We start from the raw sequence: 19,752 nt of genomic DNA on the forward strand, positions 1-19,752 counted from the left end.
AGGTCCTTCTGCAGTTGTATAGGGCCCTAGTGAGACCGCACCTGCAGTACTGTGTGCAGTTTTGGTCTCCAAATTTGAGGAAGGATATTCTTGCTATTGAGGGCATGCAGCATAGGTTTACTAGGTTAATTCCTGGAATGGCGGGACTGTCGTATGTCGTATGGGGATTAGATAGGCTGCATGACTTCCTTCAAAGTTAGTGAACTGTCCATTGATTGTAGGGCATCTTTCCCAACTTAACAATGAAACCCAAAAGCAATGCACCTCAAGTGTAAATTTAGAAGGTTTCGTCATCCGGGCAAATATCTGATGACATTTTGGCGCCCAGACATTATCGAGAGATTACTCTCCCAAGCACAAAACTCGCCTGGAAAGCTAAGGGTCAGAAGCTTCCTCTCCATTGAGCATGTGCCACCACAGTGAATATTTTACATTCTGTGTATATTTTGTTTGAAAACTTAGTTGACACTAAGCCAAGAGGTGTTCGAAGGTTATTTCCTATTTTTCCTGTCTCTAATTATCAGCGTTGCTTTGGTAAACACATCCAACAAAATTTTCTCTGGACAAGAATGCCCAAACAGAACAACTGGAAATTGCATAAGCAATCTTGCTGCTTTCTCAAAATAAATATGCCGTTTACGAGAAACCTAAACAGCTGATTTGAAGAAACCAAATCTTAAGGATCTCAAGTGACACTGAGATTCCGTGTATCTCCGAGTTTAATATGCTTACGGGCATAAAAGACTGGGAAAGTTTAGTTTAGTTTATCGTCACGTGTACCAAGGTACAGTGAAAAGCTTTTGTTGTGCGCTGACCGGGGCAGATATTACATCGTCAGTCATTGAAAAGCAAAAGGATATTCTGAAATAAAGACCAAAAATGATGGAATTGCATGGCATGTCAGGCAGCATCTATGGAGAGAAAGGTTGAGTTTAGTTTATTGTCACGTGTACTGAGGTAAAGTGAAAAGCTTTAGTTGCATGCTAACCAGTCAACAGAAAGACAATACATGATTACAATCGAACCATCCACAGTGTACAGATGCATGATAAAGGGAATAACGTTTAGATAAAGTCCAGTAAAGTCCAATTGAAGATCGTCTGAGGATCTCCAATGAGGTGGATGGTAGCTCAGGACAGTTCTTCAGTAGTTGAAAGGATGGCTTAGTTGCCTGATAGAAGTGTTTCCAACTCGTCCAACTAACCCAACCACACAATGGATTAAATAATTAAATGATGGCAATTATGTCAGCTTCAAGCATGAAGGATCATTAACAAAAGCAGGCTGTTAATCAATTTGTCAGCAGCAATCTGGTGAATAGAAACATAGAAACATGATATAGAAAATAGGTGCCAGAGCAGGTTATTCAGCCCTTCCAGCCAGCACCACCATTCAATATGATCATGGCTGATCACCCAAAATTAGTACCCCGTTCCTGCTTTCTCCCCATCTCCCTTGATTCCGTTAGTCCTAAGAGCTATATTTAACTCTCGAAAACATCCAGTGAATTGGCCTCCACTGTCTTCTGTGGCAAAGAATTCCACAGATTCACAACTCTCTGGGTGAAAACGGTTTTCCTCATCTCAGTCCTAAATGGCCTACCTCTTATTCTTAAACTGTGACCCCCTGGTTCTGGACTTCCCCCCAACATCGGGAACACATTTCCTGCATAATGAAGATCTGACAGAAAAGTAGATACAAAGAACTACCCTTTCCACATCTACCCTCTCCCCATCAGAACTGCCCCCTCCATCGACTCCTTTAAGTCCAGGCTCAAAACCTATTTCTACTCCCTAGCGTTTGAGGCTCATTGAGGAGGCGCTGTGAACTGTTTTGTATGTGCTGTTATGTTTGTGTGCTACTGTATGTTTCATTTTTTCCTTAGTACCTAATCAGATGTACAGCACTTTGGTCAACGAGGGTTGTTTTTAAATGTGCTATACAAATAAAAATTGATTGATTGATTGATTGAACTGTTGAAGTTGGAATCTTGACCAATAAACATGGTGCTGGAGTAACTCAGTGGGTCAGGCAGCATCTCCAGAAAACATAGATCGGCGATGTTTCGGGTCAGAACCCGACCCAACCTGAAACATCACCTATCCATGCCCTATAAAGATACTGCCTGACACGCTGAGCTACTCCAGCACTGTGTTTTCTGCCAGAATAGGGTTCACTGATACCAGTCTCAAATAACAAGTTGCCCTCTCTGTACATATTTCCTCTAAATCAATGATAGTTATCTTAGCCACGATTGCGTATTGAGGAAGTAGAGTTGCCCACACTCATTGAGAACCAGACTGAATCAGGTCAGGTCAGGTCAGGTCAGGTTCAGGTGTGAATGGAGGACTTGGGAAAATTGCGGGGTCGGGTGAAGAATGGGAGTGTTGGACCTGTGAGGTGAAGGAGTTTTTCCTTCTCGCCCAAATGGTCATTTGTCTTGCACAGCCACTATAACTGCAGGCTACCTATTGACCAGGTGCCACATTAACCACTCCAAACCTAACTCACCTTGGCTGCTCCCAATGCCTCATGGTGATGTACCCCTTTAACCTTCTCTGTGGGATAGACTCTGACCTCCAACTGATGGCCCTGTAGCTCAAACAGGGGAATACAACTTCACCCCACCACACCTTGCAAAGCTCTCCGCTTTCCACCAGAGGACAATAACTACATAGAACAGGACAGTGAAGGAACAGGCCCTTCAGCCCACAATGTCCATGCCGAACATTATGCCATCAAAATAATCTCTGCCTGCCCATGATCCATATTCCTCCATGTGTAGGAAAGAACTGCAGGTGCTGGTTTAAATTGAAGATAGACACAAAATGCTGGAGTAACTCAGCGGGACAGGCTGCACCTCTGGAGAGAAGGAATGGGTGACGTTTCGGGTCGAGGGACTTCTTCGGGCTGATTCTTCTTTAAACCCTTCTTCAGTCTGAAGAAAGGTCTCGACCCAAAACGTCACCCATTCTTTCTCTCCAGAGATGCTGCCTATCCTGCTGAGTTACTTCAGCATTTTGTGTCTATCTTCCATATTCCTCCATTCCTTGCATATCCTTGTGCCTACCTAAAAGCTTCCTGAACACCACTATCATCATAAGATCATTAGATCATAAGTGATAGGAGTAGAATTGGGCCATTGGCCCATCAAGTCTACTCCGCCATTCAATCATGGCTGATCTATCTCTCCCTCCTAACCCCATTCTCCTGCCTTCTCCCCATAACCTCTGACACCCGCACTCTCATAGCTCCCATTGCCACCCCTCACAGCGCTTTCCAGGCACCCACCCTCTTTGCTAGTCTATATACTAAAACTCTCGTTTGTTATCTTGTTTGTGACTGAACTTCAGCCAAAACGGCACACGATAGCGCGACAATTTTAGGCCCACCTTACTCACCGTTGTCACTTTAGTGATAATGCAAGTAGTTTTATCTCTGTCGGTCTTCTATTTTTAAAGTTATTCACATTTTAAAGTTTAAAAGGAGGGGAGGGGAGGGGAGGAGGGAGGGAGGGGGGAGTGGGGGAGAAGGGAGAGGGGAGGGGGGTTGAGGAGAGAGGGGAGGGGGGAGGACAGGGTGCTGCACCAATGCAGGAGAGGTTTGGGCCCAACGAGTCCACTTGGCCTAGTCTCCTTTAAAATTTACCTCCTTTTTCTTAATGCTATGCCCTCTAATCTTCGAGATTTGAGCAGGAACAATAACTAAAAATAGGTTGCAAAAATGAGAAGTGCAGGTTGTTTTAAAAAAACAAACAAAAACATAATCTTGGCAGGAAGTGCCTGGAATTATATTTAACTACAGCATCAAAATGTAGCACATTTGTCACCAATTAGATCATCCTTATCCAGACCAAAAAGAGTTAGATTTAGCTCTTAGGGCTAACGGAATCAAGGGATAGGGGGAAATAGCAGGAAAAGGGTACTGATTTTTGAAGATCAGCCATGATCATATTGGACGGTGCGGGCTCGAAGGGCTGAATGGCCTACTCCTGCACCTATTTTCTATGCTTCAATGTAAAAGCTTGAAAGTAAAGCACTGCACGGGAGACTGCTCAAGCTTAGATTTAGATGAAGTGAAAGTACAAATGCATTTCTACTTGGCTGAAAAAAGAACAAAGTCTGAAAAAAGAATCGTAACCGTTGGCAGAGTCAGGTGCAGATGTTTGCGATTTTCCTCGTTAGGCTAACAAGGGCAGGTACAAGTGTGCAATCTATCAGCACACGGCCCTGTCGGCCGACCGGGTCCAATTGCCCATCATCTCTCTGCCCCTGCTACTCTTGAGAATCAGTTCCTGACAGCAACAGTGCCAAGGCAATCAGCACAAGATAGAACAGACACTCAGCTGGGAGGCAGCTGGAGCCAAAATGTATTTGCATTTCTCGATAAGACAACATGAAGTCAATAAAGGCTTCAGAAAATAGGCTTGTATATTACATGAATGCAAATCACGATCTACTGGGCACTAAAACAGAGTTTGAAAAAACACGTAATAAAGCTTTACGAAAAACAAGAAGAAATGCACCCAGAACTGAAGGAAATGATTCAGATATCTAATTATTTTGAGACTCGAGCATAATTAAACAGGAATGGTATTTCAGAAAGTAACATCAAGTACCATTTTATAGACAATAAAAATAGGTGCAGGAGTAGGCCATTTGGCCCTTCGAGCCAGCACCACCATTCAATGTGATCATGGCTGATCATTCTCAATCACAGAGACACGAGGAACTGCAGATGCTGGATCACAAAAAAAGAGACAAAGTCCTGGACTAACCCAGCAGGGTCAGGCAGCATCTCTAGAGACCATGGATAGATGATGTTTGGGTTGGGATACTTCTTCAGAATGAAGAAGGGTCCCTGCCTGAAACATTAGTCAGAGGGTGGTGAATCTGTGGAATTCATTGCCACAGACGGCTGTGGAGGCCAAGTCAATGGATATTTTTAAGTAAGGGTGACAGGGGTTATGCAGAGAGGGCAGGGAGAATGGGGTTGAGAAGGAAAAATAGATCAGCCATGATTGTATGGTGGAGTAGAATTGATAGGCTGAATGGCTTAATTCTGCTCCAAGAACCTATGAACTTATGAACATTGTCTATCCATGGCTTTCCAGAGATGCTGCCTGACCCGTTGGTTACTCCAGCACTTTGTGTGTCATTTCATCATATACAAGACAAATTATAAAAATAAATATAAATTTAGGAACATCTTAAAGTTAAGGATATCGGGGAGGAATTTAAGTTTTGGTTCTTGTCAGAGGTGGCTTATTACATTAGGGGGGTGATCAAGAGACCATGAGTATAGAGATTTATTCACAAAATGCTGGAGTAACTCAGCAGGTCCGGCAGCATCTCAGGAGAGAAGGAATGGGTGACGTTTCGAGTCGAGATCCTTCTTCAGTAGTATAGAGATGAGAAGTGATGGAGTTGATGGATCGGAAAGAGAGAAGAATCCGAGAAGTTGGACAAGCATTTTGAAATCGAGCCATTATTTATCTCAGCGTCGACGACAAGAAGCGTGTACAAGTGTGACGTGTGAATGGGCAGCAGAGTTCTGGATGCAGAGAGGTTTACAGGGAGCACATAGGAACAGTCAAGATTAAAGGCATGGAGTGGGTTGCCTGGCAGATTAACAGAATCAAAGCCAGTGTCACATGCTGTTGGAGATGGAAATAAAAACAACATCAATCCAACCCCATATTTGTAGATCAACTAATTTTAGAAGACAACAGATCTGTTGAAAGTTTCATAAAGAAGCAGGTTCTTAAGAGTTTCCAATGGAACAGCAATGATACTAGACAGCTGCCGATTGCACTTGTGTGAAATTGTGCCATATAAAATGTCAACCATGAAGGTCATCAACTGAGCCTCAACAAGTGTTTAATGATGCTTCCAAAAATACTTCTGCACTCCCGAGACTCGCTCTCCAGTGATGTTGCTCTCCCTGTCGCTAAACAATGCAAGAGGTAGATGCATTAACAAAGTCAAGTGGTTGCAAATGTCAAGTTTATGTGCACTTTAAAAACTGAATAAGGATCTTCTTTCAAATTGAGAAAGGAGGTTGCATGGAAAAAGACCTCTGAACAGCCAACTCCAAAGTAGGTAAAGCAGCAGTTGTTGGGGATCCTCTAGATCTTGGGTTTCAAAATGACAGCAAGATTGAGAGCGGGGATGTCCCAGGTTATAGGTCAGAAGGAAGAAAAAACTATCGCCATCTTGATTTCAACATGTGGTACGGCATATTGAGCGCAGTGCAAAGGTGAGATTTAAGGTTATTGGGAAAAACATTCCAGGCGGCAATTTACCCTGAAAGGGACTTTACAATTGCAGAACATGCTTTCGATGAGCACTCAATGTCCAAAGCAACAAACTCGATTATAAATTAAAGATAAGGCTGCAGATGCTGGAATCTGGAGGAAAATCCACAGCGCTGGAGGAATTCAGCAGGTCAGGCAGCATCAGTGGAGGGAATGGACAGGCTTTGTTGCAGGTTGGAAGCTTTCTTCAATGCGTTGCTTTCTGAGGTGGACAGGTCCAGGGACCCAAGCTCAATCCTGACCTTGGGTAATGCATTGAGCTTGCACTAGCGGTCCATGGCCATGATGGTATAGGTTAGCATTTCTCACAGGTGTTCCATTTCTTCCCATGGATGCATTAGTAGGTTAAGTGGCTACTGTAAATTACCCTTTAGTGCAGCTAAGTGGCAAAAGAATTATAGGGAATACAATGGGCATTACAGAGACAATAAATTATAGGGAACTAGAGTACAGTGTGTAACTAGAGTATAGAGGGCAGCACGGTGGTGCAGCGGTAGAGTCGCTGCCTTACAGTACCAGAGACCCCGGTTCAATCCTGACTAGGGGTGCTGTCCACATGGAGTTTGAACGTTCTCCCTGTGACCTGCGTGTGTTTTCTCAGGGAGTTCCGGTTTCCTCCCACACTCCAAAGATGTACAGGTTTGTAGGTTATTTGGCTTGGTAAAACTGTAAATTGCCCCTAGTGTGTGCAGGATAGTGTTAAAGTGCAGGAATCGCTGGTCAGCGCGGACTCGGTGGGCCGACAGGGCCTGTTTCCACGTTATATCTCCAAACTAAACTAAACCAAACTATATGCGAGTTGGAATGGACTGGATGAGCTGAATGGCCTCCTTCCATGAGGATAGTATTTCCCTCATGCTCAATACAACTACATCTGCAATACAGAACTCAAAATGGCAGATTTATACCTTATAAATCTGTCTAATGAGACATCTGCAATTTAATTTTTTCACAAGTAATTAAACGTGCACGAGAGGCAGTTGAGGCAAGGACTATCCCAACATTTAAGAAACACTTAGACAGGTACATGGATAGGATAGGTTGGATGGGATAGGATCGGATGGGGGGGGGGGATAGAGGCCAAACGCAGGTAGGTGGGACTAGTGTAGATGGGACATGTTGGTTGGTGTGGGCAAGTTGAGCGGAAGGGCCTGTTTTCATGCTAAATGACACTATAATAACTCTACCCATGACTCCAAGATTTGGGATCTTGCTCCCTTGGTGAGACCGCACCTGGAGTATTGTGTGCAGTTTTGGTCTCCTAACCTGAGGAAAGACATTCTTGCCTTAGAGGGAGTACAGAGAAGGTTCACCAGATTGATCCCGGGGATGGCGGGACTTTCATATGAGGAAAGACTGGATAGACTCGGCTTGTACTCGCTGGAATTTAGAAGACTGAGGGGGGATCTTATAGAAACATATAAAATTCTTAAGGGGTTGGAGAGGCTAGATGCGGGAAGATTGTTCCCGGATGTTGGGGGAGTCCAGAACCAGGGATCACAGCTTAAGGATAAGGGGGAAGTCTTTTAGGACCGAGATGAGAAAACATTTCTTCACACAGAGAGCGGTGAGTCTGTGGAATTCTCTGCCACAGAAGGTAGTTGAGGCCAGTTCATTGGCTATATTAAGAGGGAGTTAGATGTGGCCCTTTTTGCTAAAGGGATCAGGGGGTATGGAGAGAAGGCAGGTACAGGCTACTGAGCTGGATGATCAGCCATGATCATATTGAATGGCGGTGCAGGCTCGAAGGGCCGAATGGCCTACTCCTGCACCTATTTTCTATGTTTCTATGTTTCTATGAATACCCCTCAGTTATTGACTGGATGGTTTCATCAATGCGACTCAGGCCACCAGCAGTTCCCTGGCGTGACAGAGCTGAGCTCCTAAGCTTTTGGTCTCCTTCCCCGACTGTGATCACCCTTCTGGTGGTGGCTATGCCTTCAGTTGCTGAGGCCCCTAAGGTTCCAGCGATCCCTCCCTCTCTTTAGTTCTGTTTGGCCACTTCATTTTAAATGAGCTGAGTCCCAGTTTCTAACAATGAACCCTTAAAGTGCCTCGGAAGGCTTTACTATATTTAAAGATTCAAACTAAATGGAAGCAGATGTTGTTAATATTAAGCACACTTAATAGTCCTACTCTTCACTTTAGAGTCTTGTTTTTTCTGCATTATTAAAATAGGGTACAGTAGCTTAGCAGTTAAATTGGACGAGCAACCCATAAATTAAAATCCTAGCAAGGCAGTCAGGAAATTAAATTCAGCAAGTCAAATAAATTCTTGATATCAACAGCAAGTATCAGCAATGGTGACCAAAAAGCTGTAGTGAAAAATCCATCTGCTTCATTAATGTCCCTCTGGAAAGGAAATCTGCTTTCCCATCTAGTCTGACGATAGGCGCAAAATGCTGGATTAACACAGCAGAACAGGCAGCATCTCTGGAGAGAAGGAATGGGTGATGTTTCAGGTCGAGACCCTCCTTGAGTCTGAAGAAGCACCTCACCCATTCCTTCTCTCCAGAGATGCTGCCTGTCCCGCTGAGTTACTCCAGCATTTTGTGTCCATCTCCGGTTTAAACCAGCATCTGCAGTTCCTTCCTACACACTTCCCATCTAGTCTGTTGTGATTCCAGAATCCATCTAGTCTGGTTGTAACTCCAAAATTACCTTGAAAGGTATTCATTTAAGTGGTAATCAAGGATGGGAATTGCCAGAAGCAATCCACATCATGCATATGTATAACAGAACAAAGGATGAGGGGGATCTCATTCAAAATTGCAGAATAATGAAAGGCGGAGATAGAGTGGGTGGGGAGAGGATGTTTCCAGTAGTGGGAGAGTCTAGGAACAGAGGGCACAGACTTAGCATAAAAGGATGTACCTTTAGAATGGAGATGAGGAGGAATTTCTTTCGCCAGAGGGTGGTGAAACTGTAGAATTCATTACCACGATCAACTGTGGAGGCCAAGTGATCGGGTATTTTTTAAGGTGGAGTTTGACAGATTCTTGATGAGTACTAGTGTCAAGGGTTAACGGGAGAAGGCAGGAGAATGGGGTTGAGGGGGAAAAATAAATCAGCCATGATTCAATGGTGGAGCAGACTCGATGAGCTGCATGGCCTAATTCTGCTCCTATATCTTATGATCTTACAAAAACACAGGCACACAAGTAGATTGTGGATATTGAAACAGTAAACCACCCCACACTCATGGTGTACCTGGTCATTCTATTCTCATAGAAGACAGTTGAAACAGTTTTATTCATTGCACTGGAACCAATTTGGTTAAAAATTGCACTGGCTGCAGAATAAAGCTCGCCAACCAAAGCCAACATGCACACACACACACACACAAATCAAGATGTCAACCGTGTAGGAAGGCAGCAATCAATTCCCAACTGCCTGGCAGGCCAAGTCTCTTCAGCTGGTATCTGACGCATGCCAACCAATTAGCACCCAACAGCTGCCTAGACGTGAGCAAGGTTTGCCAAAACCAGCATCTCCAACAAATGCAGCCCGAGAAAAAAAACCGGTGATGCCAAATCATCTTCCTCCACTTGCCAACTGTATCTGCTCACAGGATACAGCTGCTCTTCAGGGTTTAAATTGCAACCATCAAAAAGAAAAATCATCGAAGGCTTTGGTTCTATCTATGGATGACCGTCTGCAGTGAGAGGTTACAAAGAAAATTTGAAGTTAAATAAGCCTTCGGAACATCAACTCTGAATTGAATCTGATGCATGAAAAGAGCAATGTTTACAAGTAAACTCCGATAATGATGGAGCCTGTGGTAAATTACTGTACTGTGGACTAATCTGTTCTAACTGAAGATGGACACAAACTGCTGGAGTAACTCAGCGGGACAGGCAGCATCTCTGGAGAGAAGGAATGCGTGACGTTTCGGGTCAAGACTTCTTCAGGCTAGTTAGGGAAAAGGGAAACGAGAGATATGGACAATGATAGACAATAGAAAATAGGTGCAGGAGTAGGCCATTCGGCCCTTCGAGCCAGCACCGCCATTCAATGTGATCATGGCTGATCATTCTCAATCAGTACCCCGTTCCTGCCTTCTCCCCATACCCCCTGACTCCGCTATCATTAAAGAACAATGATGTAGAGAGATAAAGAACAATGAATGAAAGATATTCAAAAAAGATATGCATCTCCAGAGGTGCTGCCTGCCCTGCTGAGTAACTCCCAGTTTTTTTAGTCAATCTTTGCTTTAAACCAGCATCTGCAGTTCCTTTCCCACACAATCTGTTCTAACTGTTGAACTTCAATGAAACGATATGGGAGATTTTCCCTTTCAATCCCCAAGCTACAGCTCATAAAACTATTAGCCCAAATTAACCAGTGAAGAGTCAGAACCGCACTGCATAGAAACAGGCCCTTCAGCCCATCTTATCCACTGGGCTAGTCCCATTTCCCTGCATTTGACTCACAGCCCACTAAACCCTTCCCATCCATATATCTGTCCAAATATCTTTTATATCTGCTTCATCTGGTAGCTCATTCCAGATATGGAATGGAATGGAATACTTTATTGTTACGTGACATGGCAGAGTGACATTCTGCGAGAGTTGTGGACTATCTTCTCAGTACAAAAGTTGCCCCTGAGGTTCCTCTTCAATGTTTCCCCTCTCACTTAGGTCTATGTCCTCTAGTTTTAGAATCCTCAACGCTGGGAAAAAGACAGGGAGCATTCACTTTATCCATGCCTCCCATTTACACCTTAATAGGGTTATCCTTCAACCCCCTACCCTTCCAAGAAGAGTCACAACCTGTCCAACTTCTCCCTATAACCTAATCTCCCAAAAAGATGCAAACACCCCTGAAATTACTCCAACTTACTATATATCTATATACTAAAACTCTTGTTTGTTTGTTTGTTCCTGAACTACAACCAAAACGGTACACGATAGCACGACAATTTTAGGCCCACCTTACTCACTGTTGTCTCTTTGGTGCTAATAGAAGAGGTTTCATTGATATTTTTAAGGTTATTCACGTTTTAAAGTTTAAATCTATCTCTTAGGGAGGGAGGGGGAGGAGGGAGGATAAGGGGGGTTGAGGGGGATGGAGTGGGGGAGGGGAGGAGGGGGAGAGGAGGAGGGGGAGGGGAGAGGAGAGAAGGGGAGGGGAGAAGGGGAGGGGAGAAGGGGAGGGGAGAAGGGGAGGGGAGAAGGGGAGGGGAGAAGGGTGAGGGGGGAGGGGGAGGGTGGAGGGGAGGGTGCTGCATCAATGCAGGAGAGGTTTGGGCCCAACAGGCCCACTTGGTCTAGTATTCTAATAAAAAATAAATTGACAGATGTTTTTTTCCAGCAAAGAAAGAACAGCTGAACATTTCTCTATGTGGTATGAATATGAAGTCAAAAGATGTCTCCAGCGAGGGTGAACAGTCGACAGGGATTGAATGCATGGTCATGGATGGAAGCTCATTCTTTATTACACTGGATATGAGTCAGTATTTCTTGCTGGCCAGCTTCTTCTCCGTATCCAGTCCTCTTGACCCCAATTATTTTGATGGGACCCTTGCTTACGCTTGAGCAAGAGAGCATTTACACTACCATGCTTGTCCCATGTACTCCAAGCTGCAGATCAAAGTAAACATGGGTAATTGTCGCCAGTACCACAGCCCAGGCTGGCTTTTTTTAAATGACTTCAATGCAGTTTTAAGGGAGCAATACTTTCTCAGATTAAATGCAAAACTATAGATCCTAATAATAGATATGACTTTGAATTAGAGGACTGTGGCAGCACAGTGGTGGAACAGTAGAGTTGCTGCCTTACAGCGCCAGAGACCCGGGTTCAATGCTGACTACGGGTGCGGTCTGTACGGAGTTTATACGTTCCCCCTGTGACCGCATGGGTTTCCTCGGGGTGCTGCCGTTTCTTCCCACATTCCAAAGAGGTACAGGTTTGTACGCACATTAGCTTCAGTAAAATTAGAAATTGTCCCAATGGTGTAGCGACTGTGCTAAGCTAGACACAAAATGCTGGAGTAACTCAGCGGGACAGGCGGCATCTCTGGAAAGAAGGAATGGGTGACGTTTCGGGTCGACCCGAAACGTCACCCATTCCTTCTCTCCAGAGACGCCGCCTGTCCCGCTGAGTACTCCAGCATTTCGTGTCTACCTTCGATTAAGCCAGCATCTGCAGTTCTTTCCTACACAATGGCAATGCTAATGGATCATTGATCGGCGCGGACTCGCTGGGTCAAAGGGATGGTTTCCGTGCTGTATCTCTGAAGAATAAACACTGGAATTACTCTCTCTGCCTTACAAATATTGATCCTTCCTTGACTCATAACGAAATTACTGTTTGTGCGAGCATATTCTCCAGAAATGGATGTCTTGTTTCCATTTTCCATTAAAGTTGCAGTCAGCAGGATAGGAAATTTGCCACACCTGGAGGAGTGTAGATTCAACAACACTCAATGCTTTGACACTGTCCAAGACAACATAGGCCACTCGATTGGAAGACCACCAATCAGTCCAAACAATCTTTTCATCCTCCATCCAACAACGCCTTAGCCACCAAAGACAAGGGCAGCAGGCACGTGGAGACACCACCACTTGTGAGATCCCCTTCCAAGGTCACTCACCATTTTGACTTGGAAATACATTGCTGGTACTTCATCGTTGCTGGTGAGAATCCTGGAACTCACTGCTCAACAGCTCTGTTTTCTCACCACTTTGAAAGATCATTTATTATGGGCGATAAATGGTGGCCCTGCTCTCAGCCCAAACGAAACTTTAAAAAATAGTCTGAAGAAGGGTCTTGTCCCGATACGTCACCCATTCCTTCTCTCCAGAGATGCTGCCTGTCCCTCTGAGCTACTACAGTTTTCTGGGTCTATCTTCAAAAAATACATAATTTATTACACCTGTTGGTATATTCTGAGCTCATAAAAGGTGGGTGATTAAATTCAACTCTGATATAAGACTATTTATTGCCCCACACTACAATCAACCAAACATAGTACAGCCCCAACATCCTATCCTGCTGTGACAAGGAGTCTTGCATTGAATAACCAAAGAGAATCTAAAAGAGTCTTGGAGATATACAGCACGGAAACAGGCCCTTTGGCCCAACTGATCCATGCTGAGCAAGTTGCCTACCTGAGCTATTCCCACTTGCCGACACCTGACCTATATCTCTCCAAATCTTTCCTATCCATGTACCGGTCAATGTCATAAATGTACCCACCTCTACCACCTCAATCGGTTAGACTCTGAGCCGATTGGATAGCATGCAAAACCACGCTCTTCACTGTAGCTCAGTGCACGTGATAATAATAAACCTAAATCTCCTCTGGAAGCTCATTTCATACCTGACATTGCCATTCTACCCATTATATGTGGAGATGGTGATCGTCAATGGAATTCATAGAATAGAATAGAATAGAATAGAATAGAGTAGTGCCTTTCCCCAGAATGATTTCTCCTGGTATGGGAATCTCATTGCTCATTCCCATTTGACTCAAACATTATAAGAAGATAACTGCAGATGCTGGTACAAATCGAAGGTTTTTACTCACAAAATGCTGGAGTAACTCAGCAGGTCAGGCAGCATCTCGGGAGAGAAGGAATGGGTGACGTTTTGGGTCGAGACCCTTCTTCAGACTGAAGAAGGGTCTTGACCCGAAACGTCACCCATTCCTTCTCTCCCAAGATGCTGCCTGACCTGCTGAGTTACTCCAGCATTTTGTGAATAATGACTCAAACATTATACAGATGCTCCCCACCTTACGATGCTTCGACTTACGATATTTCGATTTTGCGATGGTGCAAACGGCAGTGACCCGTGGCGAGCTACAGTTCAAGTCCGGCCACGTGATCACGTGTATTCAATGCATTTCCATTTACGATATATTCTGTTTCCGATGGGCTTCTCGGAACAGAACCCCCATTGTAAGTTGAGGAGCACCTGTAGTGTTTCCTTGTTTAATGACATTGAGTGTCCAATGCCCTCACTTCAGTGGGCAGGATAGAAGGGTGAGAAATCAGGTTTCAAATGGGTGCCTCTGACAAAGATTTAATAGGAATCCAATGGGTAACCTTTTCACACAAAGGGTGGTGGGTGTATGAAGCAAGCTGACAGAGGAGGTAGTTGAGGCTGGGACTATCCCATCATTTAAGAAACAGTTAGACGTGTACATGGATAGGACTGGTTTGGAGGAATATGGACCAAGCGCAGGCAAGTGGGACTAGTGTAGCTGTGACATTGCTGACCAGTGTGGGCGAGTTGGGTCGAAGGGCCTGTTTCCACACTGTATCACTCTATGACTAGTGTAGCTGGGACATGTTAGCCGGTGTGGGCGAGTTGGGCCGAAGAGCCTGTTTCCACACTGTATCACTCTGTGACTCTACTTGCAACTGCGCCACTTACTGAAGATCCAATCCTAAAACAATGCTCAGATTATCAACATAGTCTTAGTTAATTTAATGGTGTATTCAGGAAATAGTAAAATCTGTGCGGAAAATGGAAGTAACTCCTGCCTTTCCAAAGATAATTCGCATGATGTGGGTACCCTGCTGATTCGACTAGTATTTGTTGAAAGGATAGCTTTCCCACTTCACATTGATTTTGACTATCTTTCCAAAGCCATCCATAAACCCATTCACAGATTACCCATATTACACAGTAATTCCCTTTTCAATCTAACTTGGTATTAGTACCAAGGTACCAAGGATGCTGTACGGCACGGTGGCGCAGCGGTAGAGTTGCTGCCTTACAGCGAATGCAGTGCCGGAGACTCAGGTTCGATCCTGACTACGGGTGCTGTACTGTACGAAGTTTGTACATTCTCCGCGTGACCTGCCGAGATCTTCGAGATTCTCTGAGATCTTCGGTTTCCTCCCACACTCCAAAGACGCACAGGTTTGTAGGTTAATTGACTGGGCAAATGTAAAAATTGTCCCTAGTGGGTGTAGGATAGTGTTAATGCGCGGGGATCGCTGGGCGGCGCGGACCCGGTGGGCCGAAGGGCCTGTTTCTGCGCTGTATCTCTAAATCTCAAAACAAAATCTCTAAATCTAAATCTCCTATTGGTTTGTTATTGTTACATATACCGAGGTACAGTGTTATGGCAACAGTGAAAGTGCAGTTTGAAAAAAATTGCTACGCAATTGTAGCAACGGCGTTGATTGGAAGATCGTGAATTCATCCTGAGCACATGAAATGTCTGTTTGAGAGTCCGATGAAGGAGGAAGAAGTGCCTTGATATCTGGTGGTAGGTGATTACAAGGTTTTGTGTCTTCTGGACAATGGGAAAGAGAAGAGGGGAGAGAATGACTGGGGAGTGAGTGGTCCTAGTTTATGTTGGCTGTTCCCTGAAGCAGCAAGAGGTGTAGATGGAGTTGACCTTCCACCCCATCAGCCCGCGCATACAACAAATTATCCTCCAACATTTCCGTCACCTCCTACAGGATCCCCACTACTGGCCACATCTTCCCATCTCCTTCCCTTTCTGCTCCGTTCCCTCCATAACTCCCTGGTCCACTCATCCCTTCCCACCCTCCCAGGTACTTTCCCCTGAAGGAGATGCAACACCTGTCCCTTTAACTCCCCCCTCGACTCCATCCAGTCTTTCCAGGCGAGACTCACCTGCACGTCCTCCAACCTCATCTATTGTATCCGCTGTTCCAGGTGTCAACTTCTCTACATCGGCGAGACCAAACGCAGGCTCGGCGATCGTTTCGCTCAACACCTCCGCTCAGACCGTCTTAACTAACCTGATCTCCCGGTGGCTCAGCACTTCAACTCCCCCACTCATTCCCAATCTGACCTTTCTGTCCTGGGCCTTCTCCATTGTCATAGTGAGGCCCAGCGCAAATTGGAGGAACAGCACCTCATATTTCACTTGGGCAGTTTAAACCCCAGCGGTATGAACATTGACTTCTCCCACTTCAGGTAGTCCCTGTTTCCCCTCTCTATCCCCTTCCCAGTTCTCCTGCTAGTCTTCCTGTTTCCGACTACATCCTATCTTTGTCCCGGCCCCTCCCCTGAGATCAGTCTGAAGAAGGGTCTCGACCCGAAACATCCCCCATTCCTTCTCTCCCGAGATGCTGCCTGACCCGCTGAGTTACTCCAGCATTTTGTGTCTACCTTAGATGGAGTTAATGATGGATGGTGAGAAAAGGCTGGCTTGCATGATACAGTGGGCTGTGCTCACACTTCAGTAATTGCTTGTGGTCTTGGGCAGAACAGTTGCCAAACCAACCTGTGATACAACCGGGTAAAATGCCTTCTATGGTGCTTCTGTAGAATTAGTACGACATGCCAAATATCCTCAGCCTTCTGAGGAAGTAGACATGTTGGTTTGCTTTCTTGCCGTGGTGTCAAAATTGGACACTCTATTTTGCAAAGGAGGATTTCAACTACACATCTACATGATTCCTTTCAGGATATCCAAGGCAATTTATGGTCAATGTACTTCTGTGGTCGAATTTCATGAGGTGACTGTGCTACCAATTAAGCCACATTGAACCAACAATCCAAAAATAATGTTGTAAATGGAGCCGTCATGCAGTCAGAGTGGAAACAAGCTCTATCGGCCCCACTTGCCCATGCCTTCCAAGATGGCCCACTTACATTAGTACCAGCTGCCCATGTTTGGAACATATCCCTCTAAACCTTTTCTAGCCATGTAAAGATTGATAGATTAATTTAAAAACTCTGCAAATTTAAACCAAGCTGCCAGTTTCAAATACATTCCAGTCTCTCAGCATTGAAGGCTACAAATTGGATTAAAAAACCCTATCTTCACACAAAAATATGCAACATTTGCAGCAATATTTCAAATGCTTGCACTTATTTCCTGTCTGGTGCCACCCACTGGGAAGTTGGACCAGGTGTTTCCTATCACAATTCACCAAAGCTTTGGTGCAATTCCCCTGTCATGTGTCACAGATGCGACAACAACAAAGTGCGTGGTATCACCAGCCTGAGTGCCAGCAGGACCCAGCACAATGCGAGGCAGTTGTAAGCTGATCACTGCAGCTCACCGACTCCTCAGTGGGGTCTTCCTGAGATACCCATGACATTTCCCCCTCTCCTTATTCTCCTCTTCCTAGGGCAGTACGGTGGCCAGCAGAAGAGTTACTGCCTTACTCCCAGAGACCCAGGATCAACCCTGACTGTGGGTGCTGTGTGCACCGAGTTTGTACGTTCTCCCCGTGACCTGCTTGGGTTTTCTCCGGGTGCTCCAGTTTCCTCCCAAACTCCAAAGATGTGCAGGTTTGTAGGCTAATTGGCTTTGGTAAAAATAGTGAATTGTCCCAAGTTGCCCCATCTCGTTGGCAGCCCAAGGCTTACTCGAATATTTCTTAACGCCACAACACATTCTTCGAGGAAGGTTGTCAGATGTCTGCCACATTGATTTGCCCTTTCACTTATTAGTGATGGAATAAGAGTGAAGTCAAATTTCTAGGCATACTTGGAAATATAGTATTTCTTGGTACCTACTTTGGTCAAATATTTTCAGTGCTCATGCCACAAGAGAAAAAGGTATAGAATGAGATCCAAGACAAAAAAAGTTAGTGAATAAAGAGGCATTAAATAAAACCTGAGCACGTAATTCAAAATGATTCTTTCCTGATTTGGGCTATTTTTAGTGTTTTCATTAATAGTTCACTCGCTGTGAGGAAGGAATGTTATAAACTTGCACAAGTGACGTGCGCTTTTCAATTTGCTCTCAAATGCAACACATTTCAAGGTTTTTCATCTGATTATAAAACAATGAGTCAAATATGCAGACTGAATGGTTCTCCATTTACTTAATCATAAACTCGAACCAAATACTGATCCTCAAAGGGGAAATAACAGCTGCAGATACATAATATATTAAAGACTAAAACCAGTGGAAATAGTGGGGTTGAGAAAATAATCCCCTTTTGAGAATACAACTCATCACCTATGACACCGACAGCATATCTTTGCAAATTCATTTCAGGTATATAGGCAGTTTGCTGAGAAACAAACAATAAACAGCACAGTCAGCAGGTGAGGCAGCATATATGAAAGCGAAACAGTTGACATTAAGTCTGCAACACGCCCTCAATATTCTGATTAAATTTTTTTTAAAGCAGATGTTGGAATCTGGGATGCTGGAAAAAATCTGCAGGTCAGGCAGCATCTGTGGGAAGAGAAACTTGCTATTAAAAGTTCCTGAGCAGAAACGTATTCTATTTGTTTCTCTTTCTATGGATCTTGCCCGATTCTGTATTTCAGCTTTGAAGTCGCACAGCAAGGAAACAGACTCTTCGGCCCAACTCGTCCTTGCTGACGGAGATGTCCCATCTAAACCAGTCCCAAGGCAGGACAGGGCTGCATTTCAGTGCCTCCATGACTGACCCCACTCATGTAGTTACTCCAGCATCTTGTGTTCATCTTTGGTGTAAACCAGCATCTGCAGTTCCTCCCTTCGCATTCAGAGATGCTGCCTGTCCTGCTGAGTTACTCCAGCATTTTGTTTGTATCTTCGGTGCCCCAGTCATGATCTGCTGTTGGTGTGGAGATAGTCATGGAGTCGTACAGCATGGAAACAGGGCTTTCAGCGCAACATCCATGCTGACCAAGATGCCCTAACTAAGCTAGTCCCATTCGCCCACATCTGGCCCCTATCCCTCTAAACCTTTCCTACCCATGTAACTGTCCAAATAAACATAATAGCTGCATAATAGTCGGTAGCTGCAATTTTTTTAATTTTCAATGAGTGAAACACCACAGGTTTTTGGTCTTTCCATGGATACCACAGGGATACCTTGTGACACTATTCAACTTCATTTTTGGTCATTAATAACAAAAGCAAGTAATGGTAACAACACAACATTCACATGTTTGAACTCTCTACTAAATGGAGCAAAACCAAACTCCTGTCTGCACAAGGAACTGCAGATGCTAGTTTACAAAAAAAAAAGACAAAGTGCCCAAAGAGTAACTCAACAGGTGAGGCAACATTTGCAGAGAACATGGACACGCAATGTTTTAGGATGGGGCCCTTCCTCAGTCTTGTCATTGTGCATTTCTGCCATCAGCTCAGTAGGGAGCTAGATCGGCTTTGAACCTAGTTCTACAGGTCAGGAAGGAGTTAATGGATGATGGCCGAAGTCAGGGAACTACAATGTGTGTCTCGACCAAGTACAGGAAGAAAGTTTTTTTAAATATTATCAAAAAATACTTTATTCAAGAAATAAAAATATACAAAACATGTTCCTTCCAAAACTCCATCCGACATTCGCGGAGGCTGTACATACATTCAATAAGTCAGACAAAATAGCTGCTCTCGATCACTATTTTCTGTTTCTATGTGACCAGTAAGCCAGACCTAGTTGGGTCCTGGCACAATTGCACCAGGGCGACTAATTTTGCCACAGCTAATTTTCCCACTAGGCTGGTCAATTCATTGACCAACACATTGCAGAATAAACTCAAAAAAACTC

General features: G+C 44.5%; 1 protein-coding gene across 4 annotated transcripts in view; it reads right to left on the bottom strand.

Moving 5' to 3' along the window:
• LOC144609075 (A-kinase anchor protein 13-like) overlaps positions 1 to 19,752 on the bottom strand; it is a 452,410-nt gene that overhangs the window by 310,204 nt on the left and 122,454 nt on the right. The window lies entirely within an intron of this gene.

The sequence above is a fragment of the Rhinoraja longicauda genome, chromosome 33 (assembly GCF_053455715.1).
Source record: "Rhinoraja longicauda isolate Sanriku21f chromosome 33, sRhiLon1.1, whole genome shotgun sequence".
NCBI classification, from domain to species: Eukaryota; Metazoa; Chordata; class Chondrichthyes; order Rajiformes; family Arhynchobatidae; genus Rhinoraja; species Rhinoraja longicauda.